Source organism: Haemaphysalis longicornis, unplaced genomic scaffold (genome assembly GCF_048455015.1).
Source record: "Haemaphysalis longicornis isolate Haplotype H1 unplaced genomic scaffold, Haemaphysalis longicornis Haplotype H1 scaffold_125, whole genome shotgun sequence".
NCBI classification, from domain to species: Eukaryota; Metazoa; Arthropoda; class Arachnida; order Ixodida; family Ixodidae; genus Haemaphysalis; species Haemaphysalis longicornis.
Window position 1 is genome coordinate 415,925 of NW_027526227.1, and position 14,023 is coordinate 429,947.

A 14,023-nucleotide genomic window follows, 5' to 3' on the forward strand; every position below is an offset into this window, starting at 1 on the left:
TTGCTTTAACATAAAGGTCTAACGTCAAGCCATGGTGCCAGCGGCAGCAGCGTGACGCAGGCCCATGAGCGCGCTCACCCGGCGGAGGGCTCGCGCGCCCCTGGCATCGGTAGATAAAGACCCCACGGCGTTCGGAATAAACCGGCCTTGCTACGTGGTCTGGTCGTCTCTGTTTCAACGCCTCCGTGGCATGCGCTCTACAGTTGGTGACCCGGACGTAATATCCCTCCCAGCAAAACTGGGCAGTTTCAGCCGTTCGAGTCGGCTTTGTTCGCCGAGCTCCTTGACCTCCTCGGTACGACTCATTTGCGCACGGGAGCATACCGCCCGCAAACAAATGGACTCGTCGAGCGCTTTCACCGCCAACTTAAGGCTGCGATCACAGCACATGACTGCCCAACACAGTGGGTCCAGCGCTTGCCCGTCACACTTCTGGGCATACGCACCGCCTTCAAAACTGACCTGACGTGTTCTTCGGCTAAACTCGCTTTTGGAACCCAGCTTCGACTACTAGCCGACCGGTTCGAGGCACCGTCTCAAGCATCTTCCACCGCGGACTACGTGAAATCTCTGAGATTGATCCTCGCTCACCTTCGACCGCAGCCTACACGTCAACGAAAACCCAGAGGACCTTATGTGCTTCTGGACCTTGAACAGGCGACACATGTTTTTGTGCGGTGCGGACCCGTGCGCCGCCATTTGCAAACACACTACGTTGGCCCTTTCCCTGTGGTAGAACGACACTCGTCAACATATGTCATCGACATCAATGGCTCTCACGACAACATAGGCCTAGAGCGCCGGAAGCCGGCATACGTCACCACCACCGACGTCAACCCTACGAGTCTTCCCACTGTGATTGCACATCACCGTGACCATCATGTAAGTTGAGTTCATCAGAGCGTCCCACCAGCTCCACTCTTGTGGGGGGGGAGCCCTGTAACGTCAAGCCACAGTGCCAGCGGCAGCAGCGTGACGCAGGCCCACGAGCGCGCTCACCCACCGGAGGGCTCGCGCACCCCTGGCATCGGTAGATAGAGACCCCACGGCGTTAGGAATAAACCGGCCTTGCTACGTGGTCTGGTCGTATCTGTTTCAGCGCCTCCGTGGCATGCGCTTTACAAAGGCATTCAATTGAAGGACGTACACCTTTTATGTACCTTTATTTGCGGCATATACACAGTCTCTACTACAACCACTGGCAATTCAACAAAGACCTTAAACTTGGCAACTCCGCTGAGCTGCAAAAAGCAGGAATAGTTGGGCTGCTGCCCACAAACTATATAACTAATTTAGAATATACTACACGTTCTGGTCCCACATGTATCAAACAAATACCACGCTAAAATACAGAGAAAATAGCACAAACTAGTAAGTAACAATTACTGCTACTTTTATGGCTTTTTTAGCCACACATTTCTGTTCTCTATCTTTAGACAGGATATATATGCAAAACGTCCAGCTGCAGATTTCATTATGAAACAATAAATGAGAGAGCTCAGACAGTCAGTCAGTGAAAAAAGTTCCGCCATGTACCAGGCTGTTTGACCAGTGAACAGGTGATTCACGCAATCCGCAAGCGTTTCGTTAAAACCAGACAGTACCAGCTGGGAGTTTCAGCTAAGGACCCTTTAATTATTTAATATAAACCAGTTCTTTGTAAGTATATACTAACCTCTATAATACCCACAACGGTACGCATTGCAAAACTATTACACGAATTTGACTCGGTTCGTCTTAAACGATCGGATTGATTTTTGAGCTAGCGGGACAACGGTCTAAAAATGTGGCGTTCTCAGTAGACATCTGCGGTGGAAAGAACACTCAAACTGCCGCAATAGCGTCTAAGATATTACTTTTTTCGCCTTCACCTCTACCCTTCTTAAAGGTAAGGTGAACTCCGTACAAACCTGAATGTGTTGCCTCAATATTTTCGCACCCCTTATCCCTTCGTTCTACTGCGGTCACGCGAGGGCGCAACACCGCGCGAATACTTAGGTGCAGCATACATGTTAGTCACATTTGCATTTGCGTTACCATTGCCACTTTTTCTTTCAGCATGAATGCGACACCTTAACTACTATTCCAGGCAGCACAGGACTGTTCGGCCTTACTCAAGCCGGTGTACTTTGGCCGATGATTTTCTGACCGGCCTTTCTCCGGCAACCATGTTCGACCCGTGTCCAAATGTGGGCCTTTTGGCCGTATACGGCCGTACTCCCATCACTGTCCAACGGCCAGTGTCCGTCGGCCAGTCGACCGACTTACGTTCATAGGCAAGATTCCAGCCGTAGGGCTCCGGCCATCCCAAAGCTACCCATGTGCGGCCGAAGTATGGCCACCAGGCCATGGCCGAGATGCGGTCGTCGGACTCCAGCCGGACTAAAGCTGCCGGAAATTCGGCCGTGCTACGGGCATTGTAGTTCAGCCACAGTACGTTAACTGTACTGAGGCCGGTGGACGACCACTGCATGCAGCTCTAGCAGATGACTTAATCGCGCTGTCCAGCAGCACAAACCCACCATTTTGGGTCCACTACACCCACATCAAAGTGAGCCCGCGCGCAACCACCAGCCGTCCAGCCTTCAGCGCAGCCTAGCTTAATTATCAGCGTCAGTTTACACCAAAATTAATTTATTTAACAGTGCTCACAAATGGTCGTCTTTTATTTTCTGTGCCCCTATTTTACTGTCGAATACAGCAAATATTCATTTCTTTGCAGTGCTGGAATAGATGTATTGTCCGGGTCCTGATATCTTCTGTGGGGCGGCTTACCTGTAATAAACAAGGAAGGATTGGGGGGGTGGGGGGGGGGGGTGCTGGAAGACGCGTACTTTAGTGGCTTGAATTTCACAACTATGAAAGTGACGCTTTTAAGCAATTGCTTTTAAGACAATACTTTCATGCTCTGACTAAATCAACAATTTTAACAACTGCTGCTTCACCAGTTTTTTTGTATATAAAACCGGTGTGAATGCCTTTACGAAGCGGTTCGGTACTCCACAAAACACTCAGCAGCATTCAATATAATTTACTTCACACAAAAAGTCTGACCAGTATTTGCCCATTTTTCTTGCAAACAAATTTTCTACTGGATCACATTTTCTGGTGATCTTTCACAGGGCTGATCCTAGAAGAGATCAAAGAAGAACTTTCAGTTTCAATATATTTTTTATGTTGTTTTCATGAGTTACGTGAACATTCCTTAATAGTCCAAAAGAACTTAATTTACTACGTTAAGAAAATTCTAGACGTGTTGCGAATGACGCCCTTCTTGAGATGGCTGCAGTTGTATCCCTCTGTGTTCACGCAAGCAAAGGCGTAAGACAGGAGTTTCATATTTTCGTTCAAACAAATAACTCAGCAATTGTAGTATTCTAATCTTTCCCGTCTTACCATTTAAGTTTACTTTCACGTTCCCTCATCCTAATTTGACAGTTCCAATACCTAATACGAATCGCACGGCCCGATTCTGTATGTTTTCGAGCATATTAACCAACTCTTTGCTGTGGGGATCCCAGAAAACACATGCGTACTCCTACATTGAGCGCACATGAGTGAAGTATGGTTGTTCTTTTAACTTCCATCGAGGTTCGCTGAAATTTTATCTCGGAAAGCCAAAAACACGTGCAGCCGTAACTTTTATATTGTGAACGTGCCTATTTCTCTAACGACTCGTTAAATAAACTCCTTGTTATTTATATTCCCTGGCCGTTCCTAAAGCAGTGTAATTTACTGTGTACGCATTTAATTGGAATGAAGGTTTTCTTGTAAAGTTGCCGTTACACACTTTTTAAGATTCAGTGACTTTTCTGAATCAGCACACCATGATGTTATTAATTTGAATCATGCTGCAAGTATTCGGAATCACGTTCATTCGCTATAGTTCTGTAAATTACACAGTTATTCGCGAACAGTTTTGACAAAGATTTGAGGCCACACAAACAAAGAGGGCCCGAAACTGAGCCTTGGGGATTTCCTGAGGTCGCGGGAACATATCCGGACGAACAACCATTGAGAGTGACCAACTGCTGTCTTTGAGAGATATACTCGGCTGTCGATGCAACAACTGATTCATTCAGTTTATTGACCGCAATGTACTAACAAGAAGGTGATATGAAACACTGTCAAATGCTTTTTTGCCGCGCAAGAAATTGTCAGCTATTTTAAGCTGATCTATTGCTAGAGCCAAATCGAGCGTGAACTCAGTAAGATGCGTTGAGGAAGAAAAACCCGACGAAATCCGTGTTTGCTAGGATGCTGGCGATTATGTTTAACCAAATGAGTCATATCCCACGTGTAGCTAATCTCAATTTTAAACACTGCAACTAAATTAACATCCAGGCTTTGTCATTCACAAGGCTCTGTTGTTATGGCAAATTCAAAATAACACTTGTTTCTACATAGGCAGTCATAAAATCCCATGAAGTAACATAGTGCAGGGCACGAAGTTGAGCCTACCAATGCACGAGCTTAGCCTCTTATACGTTTATCAGAAACAATATAGTGCACATTGTTTTTCGCAGTATAATTGTGAGAAAAATAGCCGGAAACTTGCGTTTTTGCGCGCCCTTGCCTTTCTTTGGTGGGGAGTGCTTGACATGGCGCCGGTTGAGCTCCTGCGTGGTGGCCGCTTGCTCGACACCCTTTAAGGCCACTTATTTTGGTGAACCACCGCCATCTCGGGTCGGACATAGCTGCCGGGTCGATGTCTCCAATGGTCTCCATTTCTTGAGGGGGCGAATAGCCTCGAGCTGATGCGTCGACGAAGCCGACGGGCGAGGCGTTGTAGCGGCTATGACTGGCAAGGCTTAGCTCACCCGTCGGTGTGGCACAGTCTTCTTGCGGTAATAAATGACATTTCGATGGCCTAAACGTTCCCCTGGTAATGTCCAGTGAGTCCTTGCACCTTGCCCGTTCACCTAGAACACTCATTACTGATTGACAAACGTAGTTCGTTCATTTGAAGGTAGAAACACCGATGGGATGAAAAACGTGTCTGCGCCATTCGACTCTCTAACAGCTCTTTCTTCACCCAGGGCAAAACCGGTCCTACATCGGCGGGTCTGCTTCCAAGCCCGTCTGTGCATGAATTCTCGGCGCCCAGACGGCGCCGTTGTTCGCATAATGACGTATAACCTGATACCTTACGAAGGCCGGTCTCCTCTTGAACACCAGTAGCCGAAAATTCTGCGGCCGTTCGCTTGCCGTAATTCGGCCGAGGACCGCTAACCAAATGAAAAACGTACATTCGGACGCCGTAAGTCGGCCGGACTCGTTTATAACACCGGCTGCCCAAAGAAACCGAATATATTGCCGCCGGACGCGCGGTTCATCATTGAACGAGCGGATGCGCGGCAGCCGTGCTACGCCCGGTCTCCTTTCGAACACCAACTGCCGCAAGAATACTGATATCCTGTGGCCGGTCGCTTACCGTACTTCGGCTGAACACCGCTTCCCGAAGGAAACACGAATGCCCTAAAGCCGTACTCTGACCGATTTCCTTCTCAACATCGGCTGCCGAAAGGCAACTGAATATCTGGCAGCCGTGCAGCTGCCGTTGTGCGTCTGAACACGGGCGGCCGGAGAAATACCGAAGCGCTGCTTGCCGAATGTTGGCCGTTCATCGTATGATCAGTGGCTGCCAGAACCTGGATGCTGGCCGGACATGCCAGAAAACGGCCATAGACGGGCCGGTCTTGGGACACACTTTCTGTGCCGCCTGGAATGCAATCTTCCATACCAAGTTATCCATAATCATTGCTGAGGGCGGGTAGACACAGCAAGGAGACATCTACTTACCGTCACTCTGATGTATTGAAGAACCGTTGTTGTCAACTCAGCGATGTCTCACCTCACTCCTATTAGAATATTCTTAGGACCCGTCAGAATTCTGTTGAGCTGAGAATGAATCGCTAGGCGAAAGCCACGTTATTTATTATCAGTGGCACCTTTTAAACACACTTTAAGACGTGTGTTTAAAGTGTCATTTGGGTTTTTGCATCCTTGCTCTCGATTTATTTCTGTCGGGTTATTCGAGGCCAACTTTTCGATAGGACAGTTTAGGCTTTTGCCCTTACAATGGCACGTCTGTGACCGACAAATATAGGCCTTACCTAGGTACCTACTCTCATAAAAATAAGCCATTACACTTTCTGAAGACGGGCCAGCGGGGAAGCTGAGGTGACACAGAATTTTGAACAAAGGCGCGGAATTACGGCTGGCAAAGTCACGCTGCCACTAGCCAATCCTCGAAGTCATTTAATCTCAGTTGACGATATAAAATCGAGGGCTGTAGACGTATCAGTTCATGGTGCAGAATCGGGACACGGCGCCTTTGACATGAGCGTACACATGTTCCGCACAGCTGCACGACGGAACAAAGGAACACTTGGACGCATGGACGGATGATTAGACGGACACATGTGCCGAGGGATGAACGGCGGAAGCAACGAATGGACAAAAGGGCGGACGTACCGACGGACGGACCGGAGAGGAACAATCGTACGGTGGCACGGCCGGCCGGACCAACAGGTGGACAAAAAACGAAGCAGGCACAAACAAGCGAACCAGCGGAGATAGTAAGGCCCCCATCAAAGCATACACACTCCGCCTGAAAATGTTAAATAGACATATGAACGCTGTAAAATGTTTTATTATTTGACCAAAACTTATGCGAAGCACAGGGAGAGCAAGTTCCACGAAAAACGGCGCATTGCGTTGGCGAAGCACAGCTGTACTCGGAATGCAGCCTGAATAGAGGGCATTGCTGAAGATAAAACACATTACTTTGGTATTCCGAAAACACAATGAAACTCCAACAAGAGTTAGTGTAGCGTTGGGCGCAGGCAACCCGCGACTATGACGACGCGCATACGCTATACTACAAGTTATGGTTAAGTGCCACCAAAGCCAAGCAAGCGCTTCATTCGAAACAATAAAACCCATGTTCTTCTCCGGTCTGTGAAGGTGGAAGACGAAGGCAGCTAGTGTGGTAAAAAATTTTGAGCACAGGAAGCGGCAAATAGTCTCCAACCAAGGTAGAAACACATTAACTCGTTGAGAATGTGGGAGCAGGACCTCTAATCACAAATATTTATGTTCCGCCTACTGGGGTATATTTGGAGTCCTGAGCGTCCTGAGATTTGAGCAATGCGACTATTCCTCTAGACCACGAGACGGAAGATGTGAAATGAAACATGCAGAAATGCGCCGTTACAATTTCCTCTCAGGGGCTCGTGTGGCAGAGGTAAATTCCTGCCCTGGGGAGCACCTCCTGTGCTTCCTATCATAACAAAAAAAACAGAAACAAAAAAACTCGCTCCCAAGAACGCCTCGCGCTTCTGAGACTCGCGAGAACTGTTGGCTTTACCGTGATTCTTACATTGAGGATGGACAACAAAGATGCACGGGAACCCAACAATAAGCATCCCCGATGTAAATAAATTGAGGCATGTCTGCTGGCTGAATATCCTTTGTTTCACTATCAGCGCACCCTCGGACCTGAATCCTCTCTGGCATAAACCCGCAGTCCACATCCTGAATTGTATTCAATACATACTTGCATTTGTTTTGAAGCGGTGCTAGTTATCGCGGCCTTGCAAGTTTAGCTTAGAGAAATCTCCAGCGAAAATTGTACTCGACGTGAATGGAGCTAAGAGATCGCGTCATACGAAATGCAAGGATATGAGTACGCAAGGTTAATCCAGTCTGATTCGTGAGACAGCCTGAAATGTCAATTTAGAGCCCTTAGAGTCTAACAAAGGGAGTTTGAGTTCTAAGTCTCTATTAGTTGTCAGCCGATCTGATTCGAAATTAGTTGTAACCCGAGTAAGTTCTGTACCCGAATGGGTTCAGAGTCTGAGTTTAAGTCCATTTCAGTTCTGAGCCCTTCTGAGTCTATGTAAGCCTGGAGCCTGAGTTGACTCAGAACCCGAGTGAGTTCTTAGTCAATTTGACATCTGAGTACATTTTGAATTTTTAATCCTGCTGTGCTTGAGACCGAGTTAACTTTGAGTCCGAAGGAGAACTGGGCTTCTTTTATTTTCGAATCAATGTTGAATTCTCTGCCCGAGTGCTCGCGGTGAGTTAATGTTTTATTTTGCACCCGGTGAGCAATGTTTGATTGAGCGTAGATGAATCACTCAGCAATAAGTCGTAGTTTGATGGAGTGGTGATAAAAATGCGCGAAATTTGAGTGGGGCATTTACACTTTGCGAGACATGATACAAACTAAGATATCTCCACTATGTGAAGTAGTTGATACCCGTTATCCTTATAATCCAAAATGTATACTTGGGGAATGGGCAGTTCACAGATATACTCTTTCAGGGCACTGCTGCTAACGTTTTTCTTTAGGAGCGAGTGTGATTTATCCTACAAAAATGAAACGTGCCATCAAGTAAAAATTTCGTTCATCAGATCCTTGAATGCACATTCAATAGTGCAATGCTTTCAACAGCTGCCCTCTTTTTAGAACAAACATGCTTGATTGTTAACATAGAATAAAATTAGGCCAGTTGCTTTCCAAACAAAATATTGAAAACCTGCATCACCTTCAATGCGGTCGTTTCAAGTATGTAGTTTTTAATCGCTTTTAATAAGAAGTATTTTGTCTGCAGTTGTCGCACTGCAGTATTTCTGCCAGATTCACTCACTCACTGAGGTGTCAGAAGGAAACCAAAAAGAAATGAACATCTTTGCGTTTGACAGGAATCTTCTTTAAAAAGTTTATGCCCTCAGAGGAGTTGGAGAATAATGTGTACCAGAGAGCAGCGCTAGTTATCTGCGACTAGCGCTTGTGTAGTTCTGACTGGAAAAACACCAGTTGCAATTTCTTAGCACTATTTACGCAAGTTATCTTGTTTTTCTATTTGTAGAAATCAATGTAATGAATTAGTAAAAGCACAGGTTTTATTATTTTCAGAAGTAGACTTGGTACTGTAAATATCGAGCCGAAGGAGTAGAATGATGTCTTTGCGATAACGATCAATTTTGACGGAAAGTCAAGGCAATTCGTTTTGTCAAAATATGTCGAGGGACATTACCAGTAGATGTTTGTATCTGCACTAAATTTTCAGTAACGGAAACTACTCTTGCAACCAGCCAACGTAAGTGTCGAGTTTACTAATATTATCCCTTGAGACTACCATTCGCGCTCATCAAATACAGCTCAAAATTTATCGATACCCTTCCTTAATATTAGGTTTCAGAGGGCAGAGAACCATTACATGTATATATTGTGCTAATTTCACGCACATCTTAGTTCGAGTGCGCCATATGTGACGTGTGCATGCTTTATGGAACTTTACAATCATCTGGAGGTTTTAGATGTGGGACTTAACAGTGTTTGTTGTACATCTGCCAATGACGACTCCATTGGCGTTGCATCCACGGCACTGTACCGCCCAAACGTATTGAATCTTCAGTGTATCATAACCAAAAACAAGCGTAGAAAAGATTGTAAAAGTGAGGTTATTGTAAGGTTTTGTTATGGTTAAAAATTATGCCTCATAAATACTTACGTGTGCTACAGCATCAAGGCCTGTATGTATGTAGCAGTTTGACTGCGCATACCATTGTGCGGAATGAGATTCTGATGGCAGTTGCCAATGTCGGTGGTTTTGTTTGTCGATTTAGAACTATTAGTGTTGTGGGTGGTAATTTATTGTCGGTGAACCGCCCACGAGGCTCCCTTTACAGCTGCTCCTCTGACCAAGCAATAACAGACACCTGTGAGCGTGGCAAACAGGAAAAGATGTCGACCATTGCTTTCAAAGATGGAACGCCTTGAATCACACTCCGATGGTCACAAATGCTTAGTAAATTATGTACACCGAACTCTGGTAGTTGCGGTGGTTGCGAAATATAGCTCATGTTTTAGGGCATCTTTCCTTGAGACCGTGTGCGCACAGCACTAGAGATATTAAGTATCAGACAAAACAAAACCGGTAATAATCAGTTTCAAAAATATGTCACGAATCCTTTAATTTTGTATCACTGATTTTCCTTCGTCGATGAATATATTATTGTGTACAAAGAGATGGGTATTGAAGCACAGCTTGTTGCAGTGGATTTAACCCCAGATGAATAGAATGGAAAACAAAGGAGCCAGATAATGTAGTTGTGTTGCATTTGCTCCAATACTGACCTTTATTGTTTCAATTCCCACCAAAGCGTGGCTCGCCAGCTGCCCAAACATTTCCCGGGCACACCCTCAACGGTTTTCTGAGTTGTGTACGTGCTTGTACGTGTTGTAAATGCATCATGCAGGCAGTTCCCGTCGAATTGAACGACGTCGGAATGACTCCGAAGCATTGCTGATACTTCATATAAACTAACACAGCTAAAAACCGGAAGTACCATTGAAAAATTGAGAAAACATGACAACTAAGGCGGTTAGAGGGTAACATACTCTCGGCATGCTCTCAAAACGGTGTACGAGAATCGCCATACACCGTATTCTTGAAGCAGGACGAGGTGTGCGCGTGGTGGGAGCCTAAAATTTCCAAGAGAAAGCGCCGATGCTCATGCATTTCGGGTGAAATATTAATAACTGAGATAATCATTCTTGAAAAGTAGCCCCTAAATTTGTATTTTGTTACCGCTTCTACCAAGCTCGACGGCTGGCAAGGACTTTCAATTTGGCCTTTTTGCCATTCGAATCAAGAGGTGAAACTTGACACGTCTCAAGGCTACCCCAGGGTAAACACCAAAATGCGATTCCCGCTTATTTTCCGCTTCTGATTTTCCCGAACTTCTGGTCTGTGGCGAAGACTCATAGGTTGTGGCTATGCTCAAGGAGTATCTCGCGTAAATATTGCCGACAGTGGGAGTAGAGCATGGTATGTGCTGTTTCGCTGCAACAGTATCATCGAATACTGTTAGCATGAATGCAAATAAAACAATTGTAGTTTCATTTTGTACTTGTAAATTCAGATAAGTGAAATTTTTTTGCCCCTATTGAGAATAATGATTTGTGTTCACTTAAAACAACAGTAGCGAATACATAGGATAAGCTCTTCAGCTGAAATTTTACGGTGACGGTGGTATTGTAAAGACCAACAGAGTTGTGCAAGGCAGATGCAGCCTAGTCTATCAATGGACACTGCTAAATATGGGTTCTAACAGTAGAAAGCCTTTGTTTTCGTTGCATTGTTATAAAACAAAGTAAGCGGCGCTTAACGTTGTGGCAATATGTATTTGAGAATCTCATTTTTAAAGCATGCTAGTACAAGGTTGTTACATGTTTCACACCACTCATAAAGCATTCTTTGGTGTACTTAAGATGCCCTGTCTTATCAAGCAGAAATATATTTTTGCACTTCAATTCATTCATGCGCATAGATGTTCATTTTCAAAACATTTGTAATTTCTACAACATCAGCATTTTCGGGGATATCATAGAGACTGCTTATGTGCTGACACAGAAAAATATATAAAGCTACTAATAAGATTCACATTCGGTGTATAGATGTTTACACGGTTGTTGTTTGCTTTACACCTATTTTTTACTATTAAGTGTCACACCCATTTCGGAAGTCTAGTGTGTGTATTAAAGGGTCTTTCATGGTTAAACCAGATGACTCTCAAGTTGTAACCAAATAAGAAAGTGCTGGTATCCGTATTTTTATTTTATATCAATGTGTTGACTGCAATATTCCCTTTAGTGGCGATGTGCAAACGTAAGAGGACATAAGAAACTCTCGAGTCTGTAGATATAATCTAACATGGGAGACAATAACTTTAAAAAGAACCCCACAGCCACTTTTGGAATCACGATGAGTTTGGAGGAAATCGTGCACTTTTTGGTGTCAATGAACCCAAATGCCATAGCGTCGTATTACCGGTGGCTAAACTAAGGGCCACGACTGCGTTGATGGGGGACCCTTTATATTGCAAAGATAGCCTAGGAGCAGGTACAGAAGCAACGGAGGAAGCGTACTAACGCAGGGGATGTGGGAAGTGCGCTGAACACAATGTTACGCATTAGCTTATGCGAACAATTAGTTGTATTCCGAATGGGTTCTCTTAGGTGCTCATTGCCGCTCTTAAATTTTTCGTTCTAGCATATATAGCCCTGTTTTTGGCCACAGTAATTTTAAATCTATTTGGACACTCTATAACCCACATGAGTTTCAGATTAGGTTCAGAGATCAGACTTTTCGCCACACTTATAAAGAAAAAAGGGCTATTCAAAAAGCCCTGATAAGTGTGGCAAAAAACTCGTCAGGACTAATATTTTATTTCTGGCAACACTTTATATTGTTGTAAAAATGGTTTGGAAATTAAATAATTAAATCAGGCGTTCCTCATCATATAAGCCTTAGGAACGTACACGTAACACGTATTTTTGAATGACGTTAATGTGCCACGTACTTTTAGTGTGTACCACAATATACGATAACCTTTCACAAATATACTATACCCACTTTAAACACCCACAAAAATTTCACTTCGTAGGAAAACGTAAAATATATGCACAATATAGGATCCACCATATTGGAAATGCCTACGCAGCAATTTATTTAAAGTTATTATTGATACTATTGTATTGTTTTTAATATTTATTTACTCTTGAAGCTGTCTTCTCAACAGGACACATTATATGGGCAAAAAATATATTAGAAAACACAAGATAACACACTGGCGAAACTGAATCGAAGAACAGAATCTTTCCAGATGATTGGTTTGAAATCGTAAAAATTGCAGTAATATTTCTATTCATGGCCGATTAGACACTCAAAATTAGGGTCATCTGCTTTCTCACCATGAAATAAAATTTCCTAAAAATGCACCCTTTTTTCTAACCAATGTGAATGTTCCTTTTTACAGTATATTTTGTCAACAGGTCAATTGGATGTGCAGTAGACTGCCATGAATACAATAGCGGAAGTTAACTTTGTATGCCAAATAAAAATAACTGCAAAACTTCCTCCTTATCGCCTCTAAAGTTCAGAACGTATATCTAGCACTTCCGAAAAATTTCAATCCGTTACCGATTTTTTCTTAAAAAAGCCCATTGAACATAAGTTGTGGATTTTTTTGTTGTTTCATTTGCAAATATTGAAAAAAAAATTGGTTTACAAAGTAATGCTTTCATATGCTAAATATACCGTTCTCCTTCCAGCATCTCCACCGTCTTACGCAAAACCTCCAAGTAAGTCTTTTAATTTACAGTGAATATGTCTATATAAGCGGAAAAGCAAACAGCGGGCTTGCTGAAATGGCGAGGTTGTCAACGATAAAATACAACAGAATTACACGTTTTATATTTTCCTGCTGCCTTGTGTCGTTATAAATACTTTGAAAATTATAATTTTGGTTGAAGTTTTATGAAAACATAAAAAGGCATGCATTCGAACTTTTTTCGTCTCCTCAGTGGCTAGTGCACGACCAAAGAGTGGATCTTGCTGACTAAGTCTTTGAATAATGTTTTGGGATTCAGACAAGGCACAACATATTTTTTGTAGTAACCATTCAACATTTTGATAGAAAATCTGGAAACGGTAGCAAAAATGTTTGAAAAAGATAAATTTTTGGTCACATTTTCTAACACAATCTATTTACTCATTTATGTGACATGTGAAATCTAAGGTGCAAGAATTTCTAATACTAAGCTTAGAATTCTTTACAACTGCATAAAGAAACTGTTGCCAATCTTGCAAATTTTGCAAGCAATTCACAATAAAACACGCTGTGTAGAAGGACTTGTTGTTTATGCGGACGTACGAATGTTGAGAATTTGCGCTTTCACGATGCTGTTATTTGCGTTATTCTGCGAAGATACCATATTACAACTAGCAGTAAGCTAGATACACTCGTGCAACCCTAATGTATTACTGTAAAATAGGCTGCACCGCATTTTCAAAAATAATGGGTAGGGTAGTGTTTGCAACATCCTTTTCTGGTACAAACTGCCTGCAACTCAAGCGGATTGAAATTCTTTTTGTAGAAATAAATAACTTAAATTGAGAAAAATGACCCCTGCTGTGAAACCGATATCAGGCTATGTTGAAAAGAG